The sequence below is a fragment of the Carassius auratus genome, chromosome 32 (genome assembly GCF_003368295.1).
Source record: "Carassius auratus strain Wakin chromosome 32, ASM336829v1, whole genome shotgun sequence".
In the NCBI taxonomy this organism is placed as follows: Eukaryota; Metazoa; Chordata; class Actinopteri; order Cypriniformes; family Cyprinidae; genus Carassius; species Carassius auratus.
Window position 1 is genome coordinate 370,893 of NC_039274.1, and position 25,992 is coordinate 396,884.

General features: G+C 39.6%; 1 protein-coding gene across 47 annotated transcripts in view; it reads left to right on the top strand.

Moving 5' to 3' along the window:
- LOC113051257 (receptor-type tyrosine-protein phosphatase delta-like) overlaps positions 1-25,992 on the top strand; it is a 295,253-nt gene that overhangs the window by 40,852 nt on the left and 228,409 nt on the right. For all 47 annotated transcript variants that reach the window (XM_026214810.1, XM_026214830.1, XM_026214814.1 and 44 more), the window contains exon 3: positions 17,029-17,052. The gene's annotated coding sequence lies outside the window, so the exon portion shown is untranslated. The remainder of the gene's footprint in view (positions 1-17,028; positions 17,053-25,992) is intronic.

A 25,992-nucleotide genomic window follows, 5' to 3' on the forward strand; every position in this document is an offset into this window, starting at 1 on the left:
AGAAGATAACACATTTGATACTGCAACCAAAGAAAGTGTTACTGAAAGTTATTTTTTTTTTAGATATTGTCACGATCATTAGCTGGAGTGCCCATGAACTTCTGTAGAGGGCACTCCACTCAGGATCATTCCACCCATCAACCACCAGATGTCACTATAACATCACTTGGACCAGAGAGATGCACGGGTCCGATTTTGTAAATCTGCATCCGCCCATACCCACAGTGCTTAAAACCGCATCCGACCCGTTTTCCGACAGCAGCACTAATTAAAATCTGCACCCGACCCGACCCGCTCAAAATAGAACAGGCACCCGACCCGCACCCGAAATCAAATCAGTTAAGCCAATCACATTAGATGCACTTTTTTCAAATTTTATTGCAAGGTAAAGAACATGGCTAACGTTACCACAAAACTGAGTAACGCAATTTCGTCTAGCCTACATCAGACAATGTTGGGTGTAGGCCTATAGTTGGCTGTGTTATGTATCCTGATTGACTTCATCATTAGTTAAATCTGTTTTGCACATTCTTTGCCACAGAGTTAACAATTTCAGACAGTACAGGACAGCAAAACAAAAAAAAAAAAAAAAAGAAAAAGATTATCCAATCACTGCTTAGCCTAATAAAAATATTGACTAATATAGCCTACTGTTATATTATCTGTGCGTAAACATAATATTGATTGTAATAGCTTGATGCTCTTCAAATATTTTGTTGCATTGTTAAAAGTTTCGGTGCATAGGACAGGCCTATCCGCAATTGCTCTCGATGGTTCTGACCAAAAAAAGAATGCTTTGGAATCTCCATTACGCATGAAACGCAACATACCTGGGCTGCGTTTCCCGATAACATTGTCTCTTAACGCGATACGAAGACTCTTAAGGTATAACTTAACTAAAGGTATATCATTGCTAGGCATCTTCAGGGCTATCTATGTACATATAAACGGAAAACAAAAACAACAGAAAAAACGTCTGTTAACTAATGACTCATGCAGTCATTCGCGCAGTTGTGATTTTTTTTTTAAGTGGAACGTAGGCCTATTTTTACGTTTGCACGTTCCATGTTTAGAACCGGACTCTAACTTGGACTCTAGCACCTCTCATGCTGTTGCACCACACCCGAACTACATCTCCCATGAGTCACTGCATCACAGTCACCTTGCCACACCTGCACCTCATTCATCAGCCAATTTCCTTGCCACCTGCACCTCATTTACACACACATATAAGCACAACAATTACTCTCACTCACTGTGAAGTCTTGTTTAACGTGTCTGACATTTCAGAGCGGTTTTCCTCTGTGTTTGTTATTCTCGTGTTTGACCTTTGGATTGTGTATTCGACTCTGATTTCTCTCCTGCCAGCCCCGATCTACGCTTGTTTCTGGTTTTGTTTCTGGTTTCGATTCTGGTTGTCCATGACACACCTGACGCTATTCCCGATTTCTGCCTGTCTTACCATTCTCTAAATAAATACTGCATTTGGATCCGAACGCCTCAAATTTGGAACACAACTTGTGTAGACATAGCGTACATTTTTCTAATCTGTCAAGTGTCTTTTTTAAAAACAGACCAAACTTAAGTGTGCGCTCCAAACGATATATATATATATATATATATATATATATATATATATATATATATATATTTATATATGCATTTTTTATTTTTTTGGTACTGATGACAAGGCTTTTTTGAGGTTCTTCTGATAGTAATCAATATTATTTGTAAGCATGATGGCAGTGACAAATATAAATATAAAAGACGTTCATAAGACCTAAAAGGTCTCTTAATTTAAATAGCCTGTAGTTTGGAACACAGCGCCGTCACCGCCAGGGACACATCTTCAGCACACGTCGTGTCTAGCAGCGCTCTTATCTGTAGCTCATCGTCCTGTAAATGTCAGCAGGATCCTCAAACGCTCGGCCGCTCGCAGGGAAAGAGGCTGTTCCTCAAATGTCAAGTGTCTTTTAAACACAGGCCTGCAGTTTGCTGTGAAAACACTGAGTTCTAGTATTATCCCACACACATTCTGCAATGAGACACATGATGGCTATGAATCCCATCCATTCACTCAGATGCTGTTAGAGATTTCAGTATTCATTTGAACTAGTTTTTATTTGTATGGTTTTTGTTTTCAATTTTATTGTGTATTTTTGTCATTTTTATCAGTTTGTTTTTAAATGTCTGTATAGTATTGGCAACTAGCTTAGATTTAAAAAAGATGACTTTATTTGATTTCAGCTAATTTTTATTTTTATATTAGCAATATTTTTTAATTAGTAATATTTTATTTTTTATTTATTTTAGTGATAATTAATATTGTATATTGCTATATTTTTATATTATTTTTATTATGTTAAATATAATATATATTATTATATTTGTTTTCTATTACAGTATTTATTCAGTTTTAGTTTAGTTTAGTTTAGTTTAGTCTGTTTACAAGGGTTTCTATTCTCTGCTGTCAGAAAAATCGTGTATTTGGGCTCCTTGTGGCTCAGATATATATCTTTACTGTTTCTGACTGGATTGATCCAAAGATCAGGTCTGCAATGGAGTCTTTGTTCAGTTTGATCAAGTTGAAAATGATTTACAATGTCAACTTCAGTTGTCCAAGCAGGCATAATTCTTATCTCATCATAACTGACATATGATTTAGTGACTAGTTTCTGAATTCTGCCACTGTTAGTCAGTTAGTCAGTCTTGGGGACTCCCTGCTCTGCACAGTTTTAATGCACCTGATACAGTTCATCTGTTTGTTGGGTTGGTGCATCGTTTTGGATCAGTCAGTTGTTGGTTTTGTTTTTGCATTTGGTCCCAAACTCAGTCACTTTTACACAAACTTGCTTTGCATTTAATCATTTGACGGATTCCCTGAGAATCAAACCTATGACCTTGCGTTACACTTTGAGCTACAAGAATGCTAAATAATGGTGGATGTCTATCGGGATGGGAAGATGTTTATTCAGTTTGTAAGTTTATTAGAATGGGAAGCAAGAAATGTTCTGAAGAGATCACAGACGAGCTTCACACTGAATGCAGAGCGAAACATCCACTCAGTATAACACACACTGACAAATCCAAGCGAAACGTCCCCTGTAAATGACACCTGTGCATTTCCCTACATTATTCTGTAGGTCATGTAAGTTTGAAAGAGGCGTCTGGATGATGTGGGATCGCTGAGAGACGGGGTCAAAGGTCGCGGCGGAGCAGTGCTAATTGAGCTGCAGCACCGTGTACTGTAGAAGCCAACGCGTTTGACAGGAACATTCATCACATCCCACTGATTTCTCACACACACACAGACATATAATTCTGTTATAATAAATGGCATTAGAGTGAGATTCACTCTGAGCCGCTGAGATTTCTCAGGCTTTGCTCTGCTCTTTTCTGATCTAAACACACAAACTTTCTCACACTCTGTTTTTCAGCACATTAGAACTTTCCGCTCGCTTCTTTTCTGTTCTGTTATTTATTTATTTTTATTTATTTTTTCTATGTGCTAATCCTAAATCCTCACACGCACCTTTCTGTGTTTCTGTATGTATCATAAGTGCATTTCTTCAGCATGGCAAAGGATGCTTGATTTGATCCTGGAGTTGTGAGCTTGCAGTCTGAAATGAATGTGATGAAATATAAAGGACACCTGCGCACGCAAACACATGTGCAGACGAACAGTGTGGACCACTTCACAAACAAACAGATGACTCTTATGATCCAGTCCATTCAACTCACACGAACTGAATCAGTCTGACGAAACCATCAGTGAATCAATCAACATCTGATTCACTCGCTGAACTTTCAGTGATTTCTGCTTGAAATAAGGACGTTTAGTCTTAGATTCTTCATATGATGTAGTTAAAGATTCACATCTGGAGAAGAACATGTCATATTATTTATTAGAAATATTATTTGTAAATATTTATTCATTTGTTGATTTGTTTGTTGGATTACATCAATGTCAAAATTGTGGGCAAATTTGCTTAATTTTCATGAAATGATGAAATCTTAATGATAATAAATCAAAGCTAAATTTTCTTTATAGATTTATTTTAACATGATTGCTTATGCAAAATATAGATTTCTCTTTTTTATGTTCCTGGGTTGAAAAATGTGATATAAAAGAGTCAAATTTAACATGCAGAACAGAGCACTAATAGAAAATGAATAAATGCTAAAAAATGATGCGACCTGAGTCCAAACACAGCGAGAGTTTTCTGTGGATCCAGACGAGAGCTGTTTATTTCTATATTCATTTATTCTAATGAAGGTGTAGACGTGTGTTGTGTGTCTGCTCGGAAATACAAACATGGATTCTTTTATTTGTTGACTTCTTCACACTAATAATAATATCATTTACACCACTGTCTCCTGTGTTAACTATGGGATGCCAGCTACTTGGCACTCCTATGAGCTCACGGTGCCAACCAATGGGGCCGTTTCCATGGCAACAGCTGGCAGGGAGGCTTGTGGGAGATTTTTCAGTATTTATAGGTGCGTCTGGATATGTATAGGTACAGCAAGATGTAGATGAACGTTTTAGTCCAAAACAATAAACAAAGTTTGTTTAGATTAGCTTAGACTCAACTTTATTGTCACTGCACATGTGAGGTACAAGGCAACGTTAAATCAATCATTAAGAGATTTCTCATGTAACGGGAGAAAGGGAAATCATTGTGTTGGTGGTGCAATGTAATATAATTCTCCCAGAAAAATAAGGGACGTGTCTTTGTCATGCATGCACATCACTGGAACTAATTTACATTTACATTTATCCAAAGCAACTTACAATTGCTATATATGTCAGAGGTCGCTCGCCTCTGGAGCAACTAGGGGTTAAGTGTCTTGCTCAGGGACACATTGGTGTCTCACAGTGGATTCAAACCCGGGTCTCTCACCAAAGACATGTGACTTATCCACTGCGCTAACACCACCCCAACAAATACTGACGCATTCATGTCCAGTCAGGACTAGTGATGGTTAACGGTCTCATTGCTGTTGAGATTTTTCATGCTAAACACACACAGAATGTAGGATATTTTCTGTGCCTACGTACCAACCTGGGCCATCTGTTCTCTTTGCCTGCCTCTGTGCGTGTGTGTGTGTGTGTGTGTGTGTGTGTGTGTGTGTGTGGAAGCATGGATCATACTGTGAAGCCGGAGATTGCTCACAAAGTCTGCTTGTAAACAAAGACAGATGCCTATGTATAACACTACACTATCACACACACACACACACACACACACACACACACACTGCAGCTGTGAGGGTCCTCTATTGTCAATCACATTGTGTGTGTGTGTGTGTCTACGTGTGTGTTTTCTGTAGTTGCGAGAGAAAAATAAAGAGACTGGCATACTCATGATAAAGTTTGAAGGAAGTGTTCAAACGTCAGTCAATGCTGTGGAAATGCCTCACACTGTCTGTCCACTGGTCAATGGACATGTACTGTTACATGAACAGTGACAGGGTTGTCATGTTGTCTAGGATGGAGAAGAGCATGATGTTGTCATGGTGACTATAATAGAATGGGAAGTACAGTTACAGTGAGGTCGTCATGGTGACTGAGAAAAGGGGAGGCTAGAGTTGCAGTATGGATGTATAGATGATTGTTTAGAGATTGTCATGGTTATTATCAGTAGAGTTGCAGTGAGGCTGTCATGATGACTGAGAGTTGTAGTGTCACTAGAATAGTGTAAGATCTGACATAAGATTGTTACAGTCCTGTTAAGTTGGTTGTTTAGAGATTGTCATGGTGATTTGCAGTAGAGTTGCAGTGAGATTGTCATGGCAACGTTGATACAGTTACAGTGAGGTTGTCATGGCAGCGGTGATACAGTTACAGTGAGGTTGTCATGGCAACGTTGATACAGTTACAGTGAGGTTGTCATAGCAACGGTGTTACAGTGAGGTTGTCATGACAGCGGTGATACAGGTACAGTGAGGTTGTCATGACAGCGGTGATACAGTTATTGTGAGGTTGTCATGGCAGTGGTGATTCAGTTACAGTGAGGTTGTCATGACAGCGGTGATACAGTTATTGTGAGGTTGTCATGGCAGCGGTGATACAGTTACAGTGAGGTTGTCATGACAGCGGTGATACAGTTACAGTGAGGTTGTCATGGCAGCGGTGATACAGTTACAGTGAGGTTGTCATGGCAGCAGTGATACAGGTACAGTGAGGTTGTCATGGCAGCAGTGATACAGGTACAGTGAGGTTGTCATGACAGCGGTGATACAGTTATTGTGAGGTTGTCATGGCAGCGGTGATACAGGTACAGTGAGGTTGTCATGGCAGCGGTGATACAGGTACAGTGAGGTTGTCATGACAGCGGTGATACAGTTATTGTGAGGTTGTCATGGCAGTGGTGATTCAGTTACAGTGAGGTTGTCATGGCAGCGGTGATACAGGTACAGTGAGGTTGTCATGACAGCGGTGATACAGTTATTGTGAGGTTGTCATGGCAGCAGTGATACAGGTACAGTGAGGTTGTCATGGCAGCAGTGATACAGGTACAGTGAGGTTGTCATGGCAGCGGTGATACAGGTACAGTGAGGTTGTCATGGCAGCGGTGATAAGCTTAACTCTCTGCTCAGCCTCTCTGAGACTGTAATAGAGGATTGAGTGGAGTTGCAGATAGTTTTTCTACCATCCCTGATGTAGAAGAGATTGAGTTGTTGTCCAGCACAGATTTGAATGTATCGAGTTGTCTTTCTTCCTGTTAGCTTGTCAGATAATGAAGCCTGATCAAATCACATCTCTCTACAGTGGAATGTGTTTCCTGTTCTCCTCCTGGATGTCTAGTAAGTCACTTACAGTCAGGCGTTTTTCCTCTCATCGCTTACTAATGAACTCCTAAAGCACTGACTGCAGGAGAGCACGGAACACACACGTGAGCCGGAGAAACTGGAAAATCCTTCTCGGTGTCCAGTGTTACTGCAGTGAGAGAGAAAAGAGACAAACTAGTGTTGACAGAAAGGCAGACAGTCTGTCTCATGATCTCAGTGTGAACATCTACAGAGATGCAGCAGTTCCCTTCTCCCCTAAACATTATCTGTACTTGCTCAGCTCTCTGATGTGAATATCAAATAACACCCTACAGTTAAAGGTACTGTGCTTTAGTATGTTAGACAACACATCAAAATATACTTACTGGCCACTTTATTAGGTACACCTTGCTAGTACCGGAATAGACCCCCTATTGCCTTCAGAGATGCCATGATTCTTCATGGCATTGATTCAACCAGGTGTTGGAAACATTCCTCAGATATTTTGGTGCATATTGACATGATGGCATCACACAGTTGCTGCGGATTTGTTGGCTGCACATCCATGATGTGAATCTCCCATTCCACCACATCCCAAAGCTGCTCTATTGGATTGAGATCTGGTGACTGTGGAGGGCATTTGAGTAAAGTGAACTCATTGTCATGTTCAAGAAACCAGTCTGAGATGATTTGAGCTTTGTGACATGATGCATTATCCTGCTGGAAGTAGCCATCAGAAGATGGGAACACTGTAGTCATAAAGGGATGGACATGATCAGCAACAATACTGATGCTCGGTTTGAACTTCAGCAAGTCATCTTCACCACATCTAGATGCCTAAATGCAATGGCATGTGATTGGCAGATTAGTCATTTGTGTTACCAAGCAATTGAACAGGTGTACCTTGTAAAGTGGCCAGTGAGTGTAAGTGTACTGGGATAATAAAACTTTTAATTAGACATTATTACAAAGTGTCCCCCCAAGTTTAATACAAATGAAAGTGTCATATATATCTTATTAATATTACATTATCTGCAAGTACTCTTCAGGTGTTGTGCTGATTTAGATACAAACTCCATCCTTACGAGAGCTTAGGTGTTTCTCAATGTCAAGGAAGCCAGTATTTCGAGGATGCTAAGTCATCGATATCCGTCGAAAGACTGTTCCAATGTCGAGGATCCTCAGAATTTCAACCAAGGACTGAGTCCTTCGTTCGAAGAATATCCCATACACAGGAAAGGATGCATATGTGTATCCTTCGCGCTCTCAAATCACCCAAAATCCTATGCGCGCAGCTTTGCTATCTAGTTCAAAAATTCAAAAATGTCGAACGTTAGCGTAGTTGGAGCGTTAACGGTTTTTATTTACGTTACCAAAAATTTGTTATAACTGTAGTAAATGTAAGTAAAGTTTGACGTTTAAATGCCAGTACAAATTACTACCGTCTTGATATTGAAAATTATACAAATACAAATGGTTAACTGAACCGGACCTGTCATTTAACAATTGGGTCATCGGCATTTATTTTATAAATAACTAGTTAAGTTGTCCAATGTAATTTAATGATACCATTCACAGCGTTATTCAAACGGACCTTTTCACTGACGTAATGACGCAATTACGTGCACTTGCTAGCCTGTTCCATCTACGTGTTCTCCGAATGCGAAAGAGGAGTCTCGCCTAGCATCTGAAGGAAGTGAGTTGGAAGGATCAGTCCTGCCAAGGAAGTATCCTTGACATTGAGAAATGCCTCTTGTGTTTCTTCAGCATATCTCCACCTGTCTCTCATCTTGTGTAATTAAGCCATTTTTGGTAGTTAAATTCCCTTTAGTGATGGTAAACGACCATCGTCTGGAAGCAGGCAGGATTGAGAGTCAGTGCAGGATCACAGGCAGATCTTCATTCTGACAGCAGAGCAGATCAGATCCGCCGCTCACCGGCAGACGAAAGCCAGCGCTGATGAATGCTGCGAGTCTCTCAGAACTCTGTTATTTTTACCTGTCAGGTGTGTATCGCTGTGTTTCATTTGAGTCAGTTTCAGAGATTCTGACGGCTGCTTCCTGCCCACACTGAGCTGTCACGCGCGCATGTGTGCGCATACATCCATCAGGTCCTTGTTAGCTTCTTTCCCACATCAGTTTGCAGCTTGGAAACTTTCCTCTGGCTGTTTTGAGTTGTTTTGTAGAGTTTGTCTCCTGATTGGTGTTTGACTGTCAGAGAAACCGTATGTTGGTCAGAATTTTGTCTCACTTTTGACTGTTGTCATGAGGTCTGGTGCACTTTGCAGTTTAAGCCATGGTACAGCACACACACACACACATCCTCTGACAGATTTCACATCCACTGATTACTGTTTTTTGCAAAAGAGTGTTTGAAATCCATCAGCAATGAGCAACAGCCAATGAGACTGCGAGAGCGTGAGAGCAGAGCCAGGCATTGGTCGTGTGACTGATATGCAAATGACCGAGCCCAAATTGTTTTGTTTTTATCATATTTTGTTTCTATAATACAAATGTAGGAGACAACTGTTTTTAAAGCATTTATTGTTTATTTATTTTTTTGTTTGTACTGGGATATCTTTAACATGTAAGACAAACATCGTTTTTTTATTTATTTTGCTTAATGTTTAGCACTGAAAAATATAATAAACAAATCACTGTAACACTTTTTATTATTTATAATACAATATAAGAGTTTTCTCAAGGCATTAAATATTATAATATATTAAAACTGTTCTTATGAATATTCATGAGATCATACAATACCTTACACATTTTTTTTTATATAAGGCATTATGCATTCATTATAATGCCTTAATATCATCCTTATAATGTATTATAAATAATGCTTCATAGAAAGTGTTACCAAAATCACAACTACCAGGGTTTTTTTTTTTTTTTTTTGCTTTCCTAATTTTTGTAACATTTGCAGACCTAATATATAATGTATGTGAAATAAAACAGCTCCTATAATTTGTTGTTGTTTGAGCTTCTGAGGCCACTGAATCAATACTGTCTTAAGCACTTCTATCCACTGACAGAAATAAAGAAACTGCAGATTTGGAGTTTGCTCCAGCAGTGCTGCAGATCTCTGACCTCTCCTCCAGTGCTTCATCTTTCAGAACTGCATCTTCAGTCTTTTGTTCTGTTATAGTCATAAACTGTAAACCTGATTTATACTTATATGTGCAGTATATTGAGAATTTGAGTGTAAATCTGATTCAGTCCTTCAGCGCAGTGATGGTCTGCTGGAGCAGAGATGATACACAGCAAAACACAATGTAAAACGAGTGAAAAGAGTCATAAATTCACATAGTTTTAATGTTAAAAGTGTCTCTGTCTATAAAATTGTGGCTGAGTTTAGTTTATGGTGTGCGTGTGTGTGTGTGTGTGTTAGTTTGATGGATGTCAGTGAGCTGTTTGACGCCAGTAGCTGAAAGTTTTGTTGACCAAAATGTGACTGTGATGTTAATTAAACAGAAAAAAATGACACACTTGATTAATATGCTGCTGTAGCATACAACGCTAAAAGAGAATTTTGATGTATTAGTACACACTGATATCACACACTCACACACAACTCTCTTTTCTCTCTCTTTTCTCTCTCTCTCTGTCTCTCTCTCTCTCTCTCTCTCTCTCTCTCTCTCTCTGTGACTCTCACACACACACACACACAGGTTGGAGTGAATGATTTTCTCCCATGGCTCCATTGTGTCCAGACATTGATTAGACGTGATCAATTATTAATCAAGTGCTTAACTGAACTGCTTAGTTTCACACTTATAAACAGAAATCAGTCCCATAATACATTATCCGTGAAAATGAATCTATTTTAATATTGTTTAAACTAGTAAAATTTCTATCTTAAGCCTAAAGTGTTGGACCATAACTGACATTTAGGTTTACAGGACAAAATATTGTTTAGTGATCAATAAATATAAATGTTGCATGCTCAATTCTTAAAATGTATTCCCTTTTTCGCTTAGAAATATCAATAATTATCACTACAAAACTGTAGCTTAGCATTGTAAAGTGTTACTTTAATTAAACTCAAGATTATTTTTTTTTCTATTTCATGGAGTTTTAATTAGTTTCACCTTTTCTCCTGTCTTTTGTTCCTGTTTCCTTTGTTCATGCACTTGGTGTAGCACTCTTCTTTATTGCCTGACAAGCCATTATAAAACACAAGACCATGGATCTAGCGTTCGGTCAAATCCTCAGGGACCTTACGTGTGAGATTTTAGATCTGACTCAAGTCATCCATTAAACCAATGAGTCCCTCAGCATGGTCTTATACAAGGGACTCTGTGCGCAGGTGTACAGACTAAGACTCATCTGCGGAGTATTGTCCTTAATGGACAATGGCATAGAGCCTGGCTCTATGTCCATCGTGGGGTCCAGTGCTGTGGAATGGCTCATCAAATGGATGCTAGAGGGCCAATTCCCACCCTTGTCCCTGCACTCAAGCCTCTTCCTTCTTTGCCAGACCCGTCCAGCTGTCTGGATGTCCTGGTCCCATCTGGATTACTTCCTTCCACATTGATACCATCCAGTTTCCAAGCTCTTTCCTCTGTACTGGTCCTGTCTAGCTGTCAAGGACCCTCATCACAGCTGGCTCCCTCCAGTTCCCACACTGCCTAAACTTGACCTAAGAAGGCATCCAGACTCCATCATCATCGCTAGCTCCCTCACAGATGTGAGCTCTGCTCCCCTACTGGTTCTGTCTAGCTCCCCAGCTCCTCTTTGTGCTTCCCAGTCCACATCTCAGCCCAGGTGCCTAAGATCCTACTGCTTCACCTCAGGCTTCCAAGCCCAGAATTCCACCTCAGTTTGTTGCCCCAAAACACTTTGTTGTTCTACCGAGGCTCCACGCTCCCTTGTCTCCCATGGACCCTCATCCCACTAGCCCCACCTTGGTCCCGCAAGCCTGCAGCTCCTCTTTGGTTATATATTGTTTAGTGATCAATAAATATAAATGTTTCATGCTCAATTCTTAAAATGTTTCCCTTTTTTAATTAACATAAATTGTTAATTCCAGCTCAATCTGAACATCAGGCAGTTCAGCATCGAGATGTCATTCTTGCTCACATCAAGAGTTTGTGGTTGAGGTTCACCGCCAAGAAGAGTGTACTTTATACACAACAGAGAACCACTTTTCTAGGTGTAGTGTGGGATTCGACGAAAATGCAGGCATGACTGTCACCTGCTCGTATTGCTTCAATTCTCCCCTCTGTACATCAGGTCAAGATGGTCCAGTCACTCACTGTGAAACAGTTTCAGAAACTATTAGGTCTCATGATAGCAGCATCCAACGTGATACCTTCTGGCCTCTTGCACATGAGACCACTACAGTGGTGGCTCAGATCCAAGGGATTCTCCCCATGGGGAAATCAGTTTCCCACGATCTTGACTTCGCAATGGTGTCATCGTGCCCTGATCATGTGGAAGGATCCTTGGTTTCTTTCCCAAGGTCCTGTGCTGGGAGTTCCTTGTCGTCGCATTACGCTAATGACGGATGCCTCTCTCACGGGCTGGCTCATGGTCTGTTGCAGGACCATCATCTCTCGTAGCATATAAATTGTCTAGAAATGCTGGCATTGTTTCAGACTCTGAAACACTTCCTTCTCAGACCTGAAGGGCCACCATGTTCTTGTCCGGATAGACAACACATCGGTTCTCTCTTATATAAACCATCAGGGGGGTCTGTGTTCTTGCCCACTTTACAAACTAGCACGTCAGATCCTTATTTGGCCCCAGGGGAAAATTATTTCGCTGAGAGCTATTTATCTCCCAGGGTATCTGAATCAGGGGGCAGACATCCTGTCGAGACAGGGGCCAAGGCCCGGGGAATGGAGACTTCACCCCAAGGTGAACACTTCAGTCGTGCCAAAGTAGACCTATTTGTTTCTCAAGAGACATCACACTGTCCACTGTGGTTCTCTCTCAGCCATCCAGCCCCCCTAGGGTTGGATGCCATGGTGCAGGCATGGCCGTGGTCAAGCCTGTATGCTTTTCCCCCAATTGCTCTGCTCCCGGGAGTTATGGAGAGCGTTCGCCAGGACAGACTCAGTCTTTTGTTAATCGCCCCATTCTGGCCAGCCAGAGTATGGTTTGCGGACATAGTGTCTCTCCTCAACAGCTCTCCCCTGGAGATACTGGTCAGGAGAGACCTACTCTCTCAGGCGAGTGGGTTGATCCTTCACCCCTGTCCAGAAATATGGAGGCTGTGGGCTTGGCCTCCGAGGGGGCCTAGCTCATAGAATCTGGTCTCTTGACTGAAGTCGTTTAGACCATCCTCCATTCCAGAGCTCCTGCTACGAGGAAGCTTTATGCTGCGAGGTGGAAGCTCTTCACTTCCTGGTGTGGAGAGCACCAGCAGGAACCAGTTAACTGCCCGGTTGGTACAGTGCTAGAGTTCTTACAGGACTGTCTCTCCCCGGGGTTATCCCACTCCACATTTAAGGTGTACGTTGCGCCCTTAGCTGCTTACCATGCCCCTTAGTGTGGAGGTTCTCTCAGGAAAAAAAAAAAACACTTATATATACTCGCTTCCTCCATGGCACCTTGAGGCTGAGGTCAGTAGTACGTACCAGGGTTCCATCCTGGGACCTGGCCATTGTTCTAGAGGGCCTCTCCCTATCTCCCTTCAGGCCCATTGAAGAAGTGTCAGAAAGGTTTCTTACTCTTAAGACACTTAGCACTTTCTGTGGCTACCTCATGCCTGGAATTTGTTCCTGGCATGGCTAAGGCTTTTCTTCATCCTAGACAAGGATATGTTCCTAAGGTTCCTACTACGGTAATTAGACCTATCGTACTGCAGGCTTTCTGTCCTCCTCCTTTTTTGATGTCTGACCAGGAGAAACTCAATTTGCTATGCCCAGTGAGGGTTTTAGATGCATATGTACATAGAGCTGCCCTGTGGAGAAAATCAGAACAGTTGCTTATCTGTTTCGGGTCACCCAACAAGGGGGGTCCTGCATCTAAGCAAAGGATGAGCAAGTGGGTGGTTGAGGCCATCTCACTCGCATGTGAGTCAGCAGGCCAACCGTCACCTTTGGCTGTACGAGCCCATTCTACTAGGAGTATGGCCGCTTCTAAAGCTCTTCTTGCTAGGGCTGATCTTCAAGATGTTTGTGATATGGCAGAATGGTCCTCACCGCACACATTTTTCAGATTTTATAGTCTTGATCTTAGCTCTACAACTGGGTCCAGGGTCTCTCATCGGCTTGTGTTTCCTAACCACACTACGGGGACTGGCTTGTATGGAGACGTGGGTAATAGCGTTCTCACTGCGAGTTCACGCAGCGGTAGTTCCTGAAGGGGAACATCCTGGGTTATGTATGTAACCCTAGTTCCCCGAAATGGAATGGATGGGCCTGTGTTACTAGCTTTTACAGGTTGTTATTAAGGGATAACAGATTTTGGAATGTCGTGACTGACCAATCAGAATCAAGTATTCCACAGAACTGTGTAATAATTTGTTTAACTATGTTTTGTTCTTGTTTCTTTTGTTCCAGCTGCTCATTATCTGCCTGTGAATTATTTGCCCCCAGTTTGTTCAGTTCTTTGTTTAGTGTTAACTTAAAATTATGTTTGTTTACCTGTAGACTTTCTTTGTTGTTTTTGGTCTAATATTATTAAAAGTGCTGCAGTTAGATCCCAAATGAGCCATGGTACAAGGCCTACCAATAATATGGATCTGTTTAGTTTGTTTTGTGAAAAATCACACATCACAACTAGTAATGATGTGTGATTTCTTATTAATAGTAGTAATAGTTGTAGTATAATAACTCATGGCTTTCCTCTTTCAAAACATTTGCAGTGTCAACATTGTCACATTCCAAAATATTTTTGGTTTGAATGTGAAAAACAAACAAACAAACAAATCAACAACAAACAAATAAAAACTCATAATAGTAGAGTTACTTAATTCCTCATAGTGTTGAAGATAGAGTGGAACAGAAACACATTCTGTTTTTGAGCATTTGACCAGAAAAGGCATTTTAGAACCACAGAGTGAAAATTAGTAGTAAGTCATATAGCAGTGATGACTGTACACTGTATGACTGTTGTTGTTGTTTTTTCGCTCGCAACCTCTGGCCCTTCACAATTGAATAAATGCATTGTTGAGTCTCTTTGGGCCATTTTATGCTTTTTAGGACAAGTTACTATTTGAGTTGTTTATAATGAGGAAACTTTTTGCAATTTCATCCCCACAAGTATAGTTTGGTCATAAACACACACACACACACACACACACACACACACACACACACACACACACAGACTAGTGAACAGAGAAGCAAAAGTAAGTCAATGGATCATAGGCCTTTTCCCCCACAGACATTTATTAATGTTGATAGTTTGACTTGAATTTCGAACTTATTCTTTTTGCTTACGTGTTTTTCCAGCAGTTCTGAAAGGGGAAATATAATCTTTATGTTTACCTCGTCTCATTTGGATAATGTGTCATATAAATGCTAAGCTCATGGAGTTACGGCAGGATTTCGGCGTCTCTGCTGCATTAATGTTTGATCCAGTTCTTACTGTGTTTATGAAGTTCAGAGCGATTTCAAACATGATGCAAATGAACACCAGCAGAATATTAGACTTGAAACTGTCTATTTATTCTCTCTCTCTCTAGTTATGTTTATTGTGGTTTGGACTCGGTCCAGCAGCCATCTTGGCTCTATAGTGTTAAAGGCAGCTGGTTTAGTTAACGGTCTGCTGGTCAGGTTAAAGTGAAACATGTGCTGAGGGAATGCTCCTGTCACATGCTAATTGAAACACAATCAGAGCAGACTCTAGATGAGACTCGTCTCTAAACAGATCTGAGCGTAACCTGACCGCTATCAGATTATTGCTCTGAAGTAATACATCGGCATCAATAATCACATTATCGTTTGACAGAAAACAGTTAAATTAAAACACACACACACACACACACACACATTTATATATTATATAATATTTCAAGCTACTTTCAGTGCAGGAACAGCTTTATTATTATTATTATTATTATTATTATTATTATTATTATTATTATTATTATTATTATAGTTTATTATTATAAAATATTATCAGTATTTAAAGAATCCAGTGAATGTATTTAAAATAATACCAAACCAGATCATTGTTACTTGAACTGGATTGAACTGCATATCAAAGAGAATTGTTTTTAACTGTTAAATCATACAGATTTAATGTTAGATCAAATATGAACATAATATCAACAACTTATTAGAAATACATTCATAAGAAATATAAAATCTAATTGAATTACTGTTCAGTGAGATTAATAGGTTTATTAGATTAATACGTGCTTTTGGAAAAGTAAAACAGTAACAGTATACAGGATCACTTCTAGATTGTTCTGCCTGGATGGCAGATAGAGAGAGAGAGAGAGAGAGAGAGAGAGAGAGAGTGTGTGTGTGTGTGTGAGAGAGAGAGAGAGAGAGAGAGAGAGGGTGTGTGTGTGTGTGTGTTACACAGATGTTGCGTTTGTTTGATGTATTCTTTGTAAATATCCAGCGTTCTCTGCAGGTGTTTGTTTGGAGGTCACGGGTAAAATAATTCAGAAAAGAGCTTTACATGAAGGTGAGAATGAGAAATGAGGATTTTTTCTTCCATTCTTTTGACCTTGTTTTTAAGGGATAATCTGATTATGGAATCTTTATTCTTGAGCTCCAGTGCAGATCCTTCAAACACGAGCGACATAAAGAGTAATCTCACAGTTACTTCCATACTTCCATGTGTGTGTAAAAAAAATATATATTTCGTAATACTTTCAGCAAACAACAATTACCCTTAAAGATGGCTGAACTCCACGTGAGTGTGTGTGTGATGGATTCTCTCTCAGGATGTCGTTATGATGAAGCTGATCTCTGACCTTCTTACATAATGAGTCTGGAGTGACCTATTAAATATCATTTCACACAAACACATTGACTCGTTCTCATTGTACTTCGGTCTCATTTCATCCTGCTGTCGTTCTGTAGAAATGAACGGTGGCATCTCAAAATGAGACATAAATCGAGCTCAAAATGAATAGTTAGCACAATGAAAGTCTCCCAGAGATTCTGACAAATATTAATGTAACTTGAGCAAACGCAAAGATTAATGAGGTTCTGTAGGTTCAGCAGGGTTTGTGTTCTTACAGGCCGTGGTCATTATTCACAATATTCCCTTGTTTACTTGCTCACTTGCTGACATTTCTTTCTTCTTCTCCCTCCCTTCTCTTTTTATTTGCTTGCAGATGTGACCAAGAGTTTTCAGAAAGGTAAGACATGTGCTTTCTGTTACATTATTATTTTTATTATTTTTATAAATATTGACCTTAAAAGCTGCTACAGAACAGTGACTATATACTTAACAAAATACAATAAAATAATAATAATAATAATAATAATAATAATAATAATAATAATTGTTCAGGCCTCAAATGACCAGAATAGACGTCATTCTAACTGCAGACAATTTTCATCCTTTTCCTATTGATTTTGATCATCAACATTTGTATATGCTTATCTAGATATTTTCACAATGGAACAATTTTACCACCTACAGTATATGTCAATAGAAAAGTATAATGTCACAACAGATAGAAAAAAACAAGACCGAGAATACTTGCGAGCTTTAGACATTGGAACTTACTGTTTATTTATTGATTGATTGATTTATTGTTTTTTTATTTATGTAGAATTTACTATCAACCAAAGAAATGTCTCAAATATTGAATCATTTGGTATAAATAGTGTATAATATAAATATGTAAGAATACAAAAAATATGCATTTAATGTAATTAATAATAATAGTCATAACATATACATTTTTAATATAAGATAATACAAATAAATAAATAAAAATCCCTGAAAACTGCCCATCATGACTGAAAAACTAATATCTATGTGTGTATATTTAATTGTGAAATACTTTGGCAACCAGCTGTTGAGACATTTGAATGGTTGTCACTAGTTAAAAATGTGTATAAGTCAGCGAGAAGATCTGCACATGCTTTTCTGATGGGTAAGTTTAGGGCTAGTGGTAGCGTTAGCTAATGGAGAACATAATTAACCTGATAGAGAATCAGTGGAAGTCTGCAATGGCCTCACTAAGAGAACAATCTTGAAAAGACAAACACAGAATTTTATTTCCCTTCAAATGTGAATTTTATTGAAATGTAAATTTAGCTCGCCACCAGATAAATAAATATGTATTAAATAATTATTATAAATAATAAATTGTAAGTTTTTCCCAATAAAATATGGGCTTGAACATACAGGTTATTAATCAAAATAATGATTTCTCATAGGAGTATGTGGATATGTTGTACATGTCAAATAAATAATATTTGATGCGTCAGAGATGGATGCAGCATCTTACATTACAAACAAAAGCACTTCTTCTCTGTGCAATACTTACATGTGCCTTCAGTAAGAGCTTTTTCACCTGTCTGTGTGAACACTCTCTGTGTGCTGCCATCACGCCTGGATGAACAGGAAGTCTGGAGTGACTGTGGGGTCATGGGATGGATCGGGCCTCTAGAACCCCTTTGTGTTCCAGTTTCTAGGCTATCCACAAAAAAGAAAATCAATCTGCACACTTTCTTTAACCACCATTAGGGATCCGGATCAGTGACCTATTTACAGCTCAACACCTGCTGGAAACAAAATGGTGTCGAAGATTCCAGGGAGCGCAGAGGGGAATCTGTGTGTGTGTGTGTGTGTGTGTGTGTGTTTGGAAATCGAGCCCGGAAACACACTGGAGTGAGAGGAGAGGAGAGGAGAGAAGAGTGAAACCCCTGGATGAAGTGAATAATAAGGCCCCAGGGGAGAATAACAGATGGACGTTTAGAGAAAGGGAAAGAGAAGAGAAAGAACGAGAGGGAAGATTGTCAGACATGATGCCAAGACTCTGTAGGGCACCCACACATATTCAGTGCTCATTAAAACCGTATGATTCTGATGTTTGGTGGGAATTTCAGAAGGTTAAAATGGCATCATATTATTTACTGTTTTCATCAGAATTTTAAAATACTAGATCACTAATATAATAGATCAGACCAAAGTTGATTCTGTCCTGAGATCAGACCTGAGCTGAATCTGTCCAGAGATCAGACCTGAGCTGAATCTGTTCAGTGCTCATTAAAACCGTATGATTCTGATGTTTGGTGGGAATTTTCAGATCAAACCAGATTCTCTCCAGAGATCAGACCTGAGCTGAATCTGTCTTGAGATCAGACCTGAGGTGATTCTCTCCAAAGATCAAACCAGATTCTCTCCAGAGATCAGACCTGAGGTGGTTCTTTCCAGAGATCAGACCTGAGCTGAATCTGTCCTGAGATCAGACCTGAGCTGAATCTCTCCAGAGATCAGACCTGAGCTGAATCTCTCCAGAGATCAGACCTGAGGTGATTCTCTCCAAAGATCAAACCAGATTCTCTCCAGAGATCAGACCTGAGGTGGTTCTTTCCAGAGATCAGACCTGAGCTGATTCTCTCCAGAGATCAGACCTGAGCTGATTCTGTCCTGAGATCAGACCTGAGCTGAATCTGTCCTGAGATCAGACCTGAGGTGATTCTCTCCAGAGATCAGACCTGAGCTGATTCTGTCCTGAGATCAGACCTGAGCTGAATCTCTCCAGAGATCAGACCTGAGGTGATTCTCTCCAGAGATCAAACCAGATTCTCTCCAGAGATCAGACCTGAGGTGGTTCTTTCCAGAGATCAGACCTGAGCTGATTCTCTCCAGAGATCAGACCTGAGGTGATTCTCTCCAGAGATCAAACCAGATTCTCTCCAGAGATCAGACCTGAGGTGGTTCTTTCCAGAGATCAGACCTGAGCTGATTCTCTCCAGAGATCAGACCTGAGCTGATTCTGTCCTGAGATCAGACCTGAGCTGAATCTGTCCTGAGATCAGACCTGAGCTGAATCTCTCCAGAGATCAGACCTGAGGTGATTCTCTCCAGAGATCAGACCTGAGCTGATTCTGTCCTGTTATTCTGGAGAATAACAGATGGACGTTTAGAGAAAGGGAAAGAGAAGAGTAAGAACGAGAGGGAAGATTGTCAGACATGATGCCAAGACTCTGTAGGGCACACACACATATTCAGTGCTCATTAAAACCGTATGATTCTGATGTTTGGTGGGAATTTCAGAAGGTTAAAATGGCATCATATTATTTACTGTTTTCATCAGAATTTTTAAATACTAGATCACTAATATAATAGATGAGCAGCACAGTGAATGCACAAAAACAAAACGATAAAAAATGACTTTATTTGGCAGCTGTGAAGGTGGATAATATTCTATCAGCACAGTGATTCTGTCCTGAGATCAGACCTGAGCTGATTCTGTCCTGAGATCAGACCTGAGGTGATTCTCTCCAGAGATCAGACCTGATGATATTCTGTCCTGAGATCAGATCTGATCTAATTCTGTCCTGATGTCAGACCTGAGCTGGTTCTGTCCTGAGATTAGACCTGAACTGATACTGTCCTGAAATCAGATGTGAGCTGATTCTGTCCTGATATCAGACCTGAGCTTATTCTATTCTGAGGTGAGATCTGAGCTGATTATGTCTTGAGTTTAGATACGAGGTGATTCTGTCATAGATAAGGAAGTGATCACATACATTTTATTAGTCCCTGCATGCTTTGGGAGCTGAATCCTTGATGTTGGTATTGCTGGCACAGTGCTCTACATTTTGAGCTACAAAAATTTGATAGCTATGTTGTGATCTGATTTTAGATCTGAGGTTGTTCATCTTCTGGTATTAGCCTAGAGTTGAATTGTGTGAGGCATTATCATCTTATTGCAATATACATTTGATTCCAACCTAAAATCACAGGAATATCTGTTTGTCCACAATGAGGGAGACAATGATTGTAAATTACTACCTTGATATGAGAAATTACACAGGACTAAATTAGACACTCAAATAAGAAAATAATGTGTATTTTACCTGCATATAGTGAAGCTGCATATCATGCAGTTCAGTTTTAACAACAGAGAGAGAGAGAGAAAGAGAGAATGAGGGAGGGTTTGGTCTCCAGGGTCTAGGCCTCTTCCCTTTGTCTCTATTTTTAGAAACGGTAGAAACTTGTGGAAATGTGAACTGAAGCTGTTTTCTGTAACCTGCTCTCTGCACAGCTCATGCTCTCAGCTGTTTTAATGGAACGAATGAATTTCTTCTCATTTTCATTTATCGTCTCTAGCAATTAATTAAGCCTGATCAGACTGATTTGAGGAAACACTGGCCCCACAAGGATTTAAGCATTTAATTACATGATCACAAAGGCTAATAATGAAGTTTATATTCCAACATTGTACGAGCAGGTCAGCATGTTGGTAAGCTGCTGAAATGTCATTGATACCAAAGGGGACCATTCATGAAATTAACAACAGGGATATTTCTAGGCTATAGCTGTCAGTAATGTATAACACAGAAACTTGTTATTAACCTTAAATAAATAAAAAAAAAATATATATATATATATATAAAAGAATATATATATTTTTTTCTTGTTTTCTTTGGTAGGAAAGGCACAGGGTAGGTTGGTTGGCACAATTTCCATTATTTTTCATAATATCTCTGGGGGGGGGAAACAAATAAACAACTAGGTACTTTTAAAATAGTAATTTAATGAGCAACAACTGACACATTCAATATTGAAAATTATTTTTTCTAAATGTATTAATTTAGATTAATTTAAGGGGAAGCAACAAACAGAAAATCTAACAATGTTTTTTTTTTTTTTTTTTTTTTTTTTTTACGCCGAAATTTAACAGACACTTTATTGATATATGTACATATATTCTTATTATTCTTATTAGACTAATTGAAAATAGTTTAATTCTAATTCTAATTGTTTTATAATGTTTTTGTAATTATTTTTCCCCCACTATTTTGTTTTGACATATAAAAGGAAACATTGTCCTTACCTTCACATGTTTTGGTCTGTTAATGATTTATTGAGTGTCCGTCAAAGGGACAAACAGGCATAAGTTACATTTTTGTGACACCATCCAATTATGAACCAGAAACTAGCCGCCCAGTAACACTTGAGAAGATCCTCAGTGCGTTTGTGGATGTCTGGTCAGGTCTGAGCTGATCCACCTGCTTTAGTGTGCTGTACATACCCTCGGTGTGCTGCGTTTTACATTAGAGCAGTGCTATGTGCTCCAGATTGCATTACTGCTCCAATTTTAGCTCTACTAACATGCCTTGGAGAAACAATAGATATCATTACGAATGCTGACATATGAGAAAATATTACACTGGTTCATCTTCAGACATGCATTATGATGTTCTGTGTTGATACGCCATGTTAATGTGTGTTAAGCTGCTCTGAGGTCTGTGCCGTAGCATTTTAATTACATTTCACTCACTTTATGATGCTTCAGAGTCCCGAACTAACACCGAGCAGAGGAGAAGAGCGCCACCTGTGGCTGCTGAAGGAAGTTCAGCCTTACTGTGTCTTAACTTAACTCAGGCTTACTGTAAATGATAGATAGATAGATAGATAGATAGATAGATAGATAGATAGATAATAAATAGATAGATAGATAGATAGATAGATAGATAGATAGATAGATAGATAGATAGATAGATAGATAGATAGATTGATTTGATATTAAATCCTCAGTAAATGCATGCAATCTTTCTCTAATTGCCATGCTTTCAAAAAGCCTTCAGTGATATAATCCTATTTCACTCTGAATGTGAGGCTGGATTTTTTTTCTTCTTCTATTGAATGTCATTTATTGAGAGTGGCTTTAATGATCCAAAGCTCTGGGCAGCTTTTAAAAGATCTGAAGAGAAATGCTATCGCTGCCTGTTTGCCACCGGTAATTGGAAACTCTGCAGTGAAGTTTGTGTGTGTGTGTGTGTGTGTGTGTGTGTGCGTGTGTGTGTGTGTGTGTGTGTGTGTGTGAGAGAGAGAGGGAGATCTTCTCAGGATACTGTGTTCTGTGATTTAACTATATGTTTTGGACTCTTCTGTAGATTCCTCTTACTAACACGAGTGTGAAATGGAGTTAAAGGTTTGTATGGAGTGGCTGTGAACAATGAACGTATTCCAAAGATGCGTGTATTTTCTTGCTTTTTCCCTTTTTTGCTCTTCTGCAGTCTCGTTCATTATGTCTGGATCTGCTTTTCTTTACCTGTGCTAATTTACACATTTAGACATGAGTTTGAATTTACTGGGAGAAAATAACGCTCCTGCCAGAGACTGCATTTATAGTTCACCTATAAAAATGATAATTCTGTCATTATTTGCTCACCCTCGTCTCGTTCCAAACATATATGTCTGTCTTTCTTCCGTGAAACACAAAAGGAGGATTCAAATAATGCACTAGTTACTGTTTTCCAGTGAAAGGGGACTGCAGCGTCACAAAAAGTGCTCCTTATTACTCAGATCTTCTTGACCTTGATGAAAACTTAAATGTCAGTCTGTTTCTCGCACAGAATGACTGTTTGACATGGAAAACACATGAGAAAGGTGGAGTGCTTTTATGATACTTTAATATGCTTTTGAGTGTGAAGATTGAAAGCTTCAGGAGAAGAACGAGTCATACAGGTTTGGAGCGACATGAGCGCGAGACAATGACGACCGTGTTAGTTTTGGGATGAACTGCTCCTTCAGTTAAAGAGCGTTTCTCGATGCGGTCAGAGATCCAGGAAAGTCATTTGTGTGCAGTAACCGTCTACTCTCAGATTCTAACTACTGACTAAGACAGAGAACAGAAATGAATCCAAGCTGCTGTTTGTGACAGATTCAGTTCTGCGAGGTCGACACATCTTGTCCTGCGAGGCGTTCACATGTTGTGTGTCGTGTGTTTGACAAGCAAGGGTCTCTTCATCAGACACTTCAGTGAAGTCCTGCAGTGATCGCTCATTATTCATGCTGCTGTTTAAAGTACAGAAGATACGAACCACAATAACACGGCTGTAAATCTGCTGAGCTGGATCACACACACAGAGCTCTTTCCTGGTGGAAAATGCAGAGACCTGCTAATATCAGCACCTTAGCGATGCTGGGCGAATGAGATTTTATTTGAAAGAGAGAGAAAAATAAAAGAGGAACAGTGACCGACGATGACAAACATGTCTGTGCTGCAAACAGCTCAGGAATTGAGCAGTCATTGTGACAGCAGAAACCACACACTCGTCTGAAGCAGTGAACACTGTGTCACACACAATACACACAGCCAGTCGCTGAGCAGATCGTCTTCGACAGAAGTCTCTTCTGCTACATTTAATTGATCAAAAAAATGTGAAATATTACTACAATTCCAAACAGCTGTTTTCTGTGTGAATCTGTGTTAAAGTGTAATGTATTTCTGTGATGCTCCGCTGTATTTTCAGCATCATTCCTCCAGTCTTCAGTGTCACATGATCTTCAGAAATCATGAAAATATGATGATTTACTGCTCAAGAAACATGAAGATTATTATCAATGTTGAACACAGTTGTTTTTCAGGATTCACAGATGAAGAGAACATTTGAAAGACAATTTATTTGAAATATAAATATTTTGTAACATTAAAAATGTCTTTACTGACACTTTTGATCGATTGAATATGTCCTTAATGAATAAAAGTAGTATTCTCATAAAAACAAAACAAAACAAAAAATACTCTTTTGAAGGCTAGTATAATAATTTAGTGATGAAGTACCGTCAGACCCTGATCCTGACAGAAAACACTCAATAATCACATCCACAAGTGAAACTGAATTCTCTTCGGTAGCATGAAAATACATGAAGGTGTAACTTTGGTGTTTGTGAAAGTGCTGTTGAAAATTATGCTAAAATCTTCCTTTTATAGAATATTTAATGTTGTTTGATTTCTCTAGGGGGATTCAGGCATTCATTAGAGGGCTAGTAATTTGCACCATGGTTCACAGCAGTGAGAATTGCTAATTAGAAAAGATTCCTGTCAAGCATTCACATACATGTGTGGAAAAACAAAAGCTTGACATTCTCTGCATTGTAAATGTGAATGAAGGTAATTCTCCATAACGGCTGCCATCACAGTGCCCTGACGGCATCAGAAGCCATGCTGTAATTGAAAGAGCTCATCGTCACAGACTCCCTTAATGACGGGAAAGAATCGAGAGCGACTGCAGTGATTTAATCAGAATTAGAACAGGTTATTTAACCGCTCCTGAGAGCATGAATTATGATTGTATTTGCATAATCTGCTGTGTAAATGAGAACGAGTCAGTCATTAAGAGTTTATTTCTTACTGATCAGACACGGCAGTTCCTCGCGCGCCAAAGAAGCATCAATCTTGATGAGAAACGAGGACGCGCTCACACACTCAGACAGGTGCACAAAGACACACGCGCTTCACGGCTTACAGAAAGTGATTAGCTTGTAATAAATTAAAAGAAGCACACAAACAAACATTGTGCTGCTCTGTAAAATTACATTAAGGTTCTGTCACTCTGAACACACAAACACTTTAACAGTGAGACAAACCACGTGCACCGAGTTAAGATTAAATAGACAATATTTAAATTAAATTAAACTTAATGGGTGAGAAAACAGACGTGGGTGGGAGGAGCTGTGTGATTGACTAGACCGGTGGACATGACAGAGTGGGTGGAGTCTGTCAAAATGGGTGGGGTAGTATGGTTTAATGAGTGGGAGGAGCTGTGTGATTCTCTGAGTAGCTGGACATGAGTGAGTGAGTGGAATCTATGAAAATTGGACGGAGCAGTGTGCTTTAATTAGTGGGAGGAGCCATGTGATTGTGTAAGTTAGGTGAAAATGGGCAGAGCAGTGTAATTTAATGAATGGAGAGGGCTGCATGGCTGAGTAAGTAGATAAGAATGACTAAGTGGGTGGAGTCAAGGGGAAGTGGGCAGATCAGTGTGGTTTAATGAGTGGGCGGAGCAGCATGATTGAGCAAGTACTGTGTGTGAAAATGACTGAGTTGGTGGAGTGGAGTCAGGGGAGGTATGTAGGTGGAAATGACTGAATGCGTAGGTGAAATTTGATGTAGTTGATGGAGAAGATCAGTGTTATTTTAGGTGTGGGTGGTAGATGAAGTGGGCGGGGCTTCATGGCCAGAGGGCAGTATAAGATGTTACACACAGTAAGGCTTTACTGTATTCTTATTACTTTTCCTGATAATGCAGTAATGTGTTACATTTAAAATCAATGTAATTTAATTACATTTACTAATGTCAACAAAATTACACTATTAACC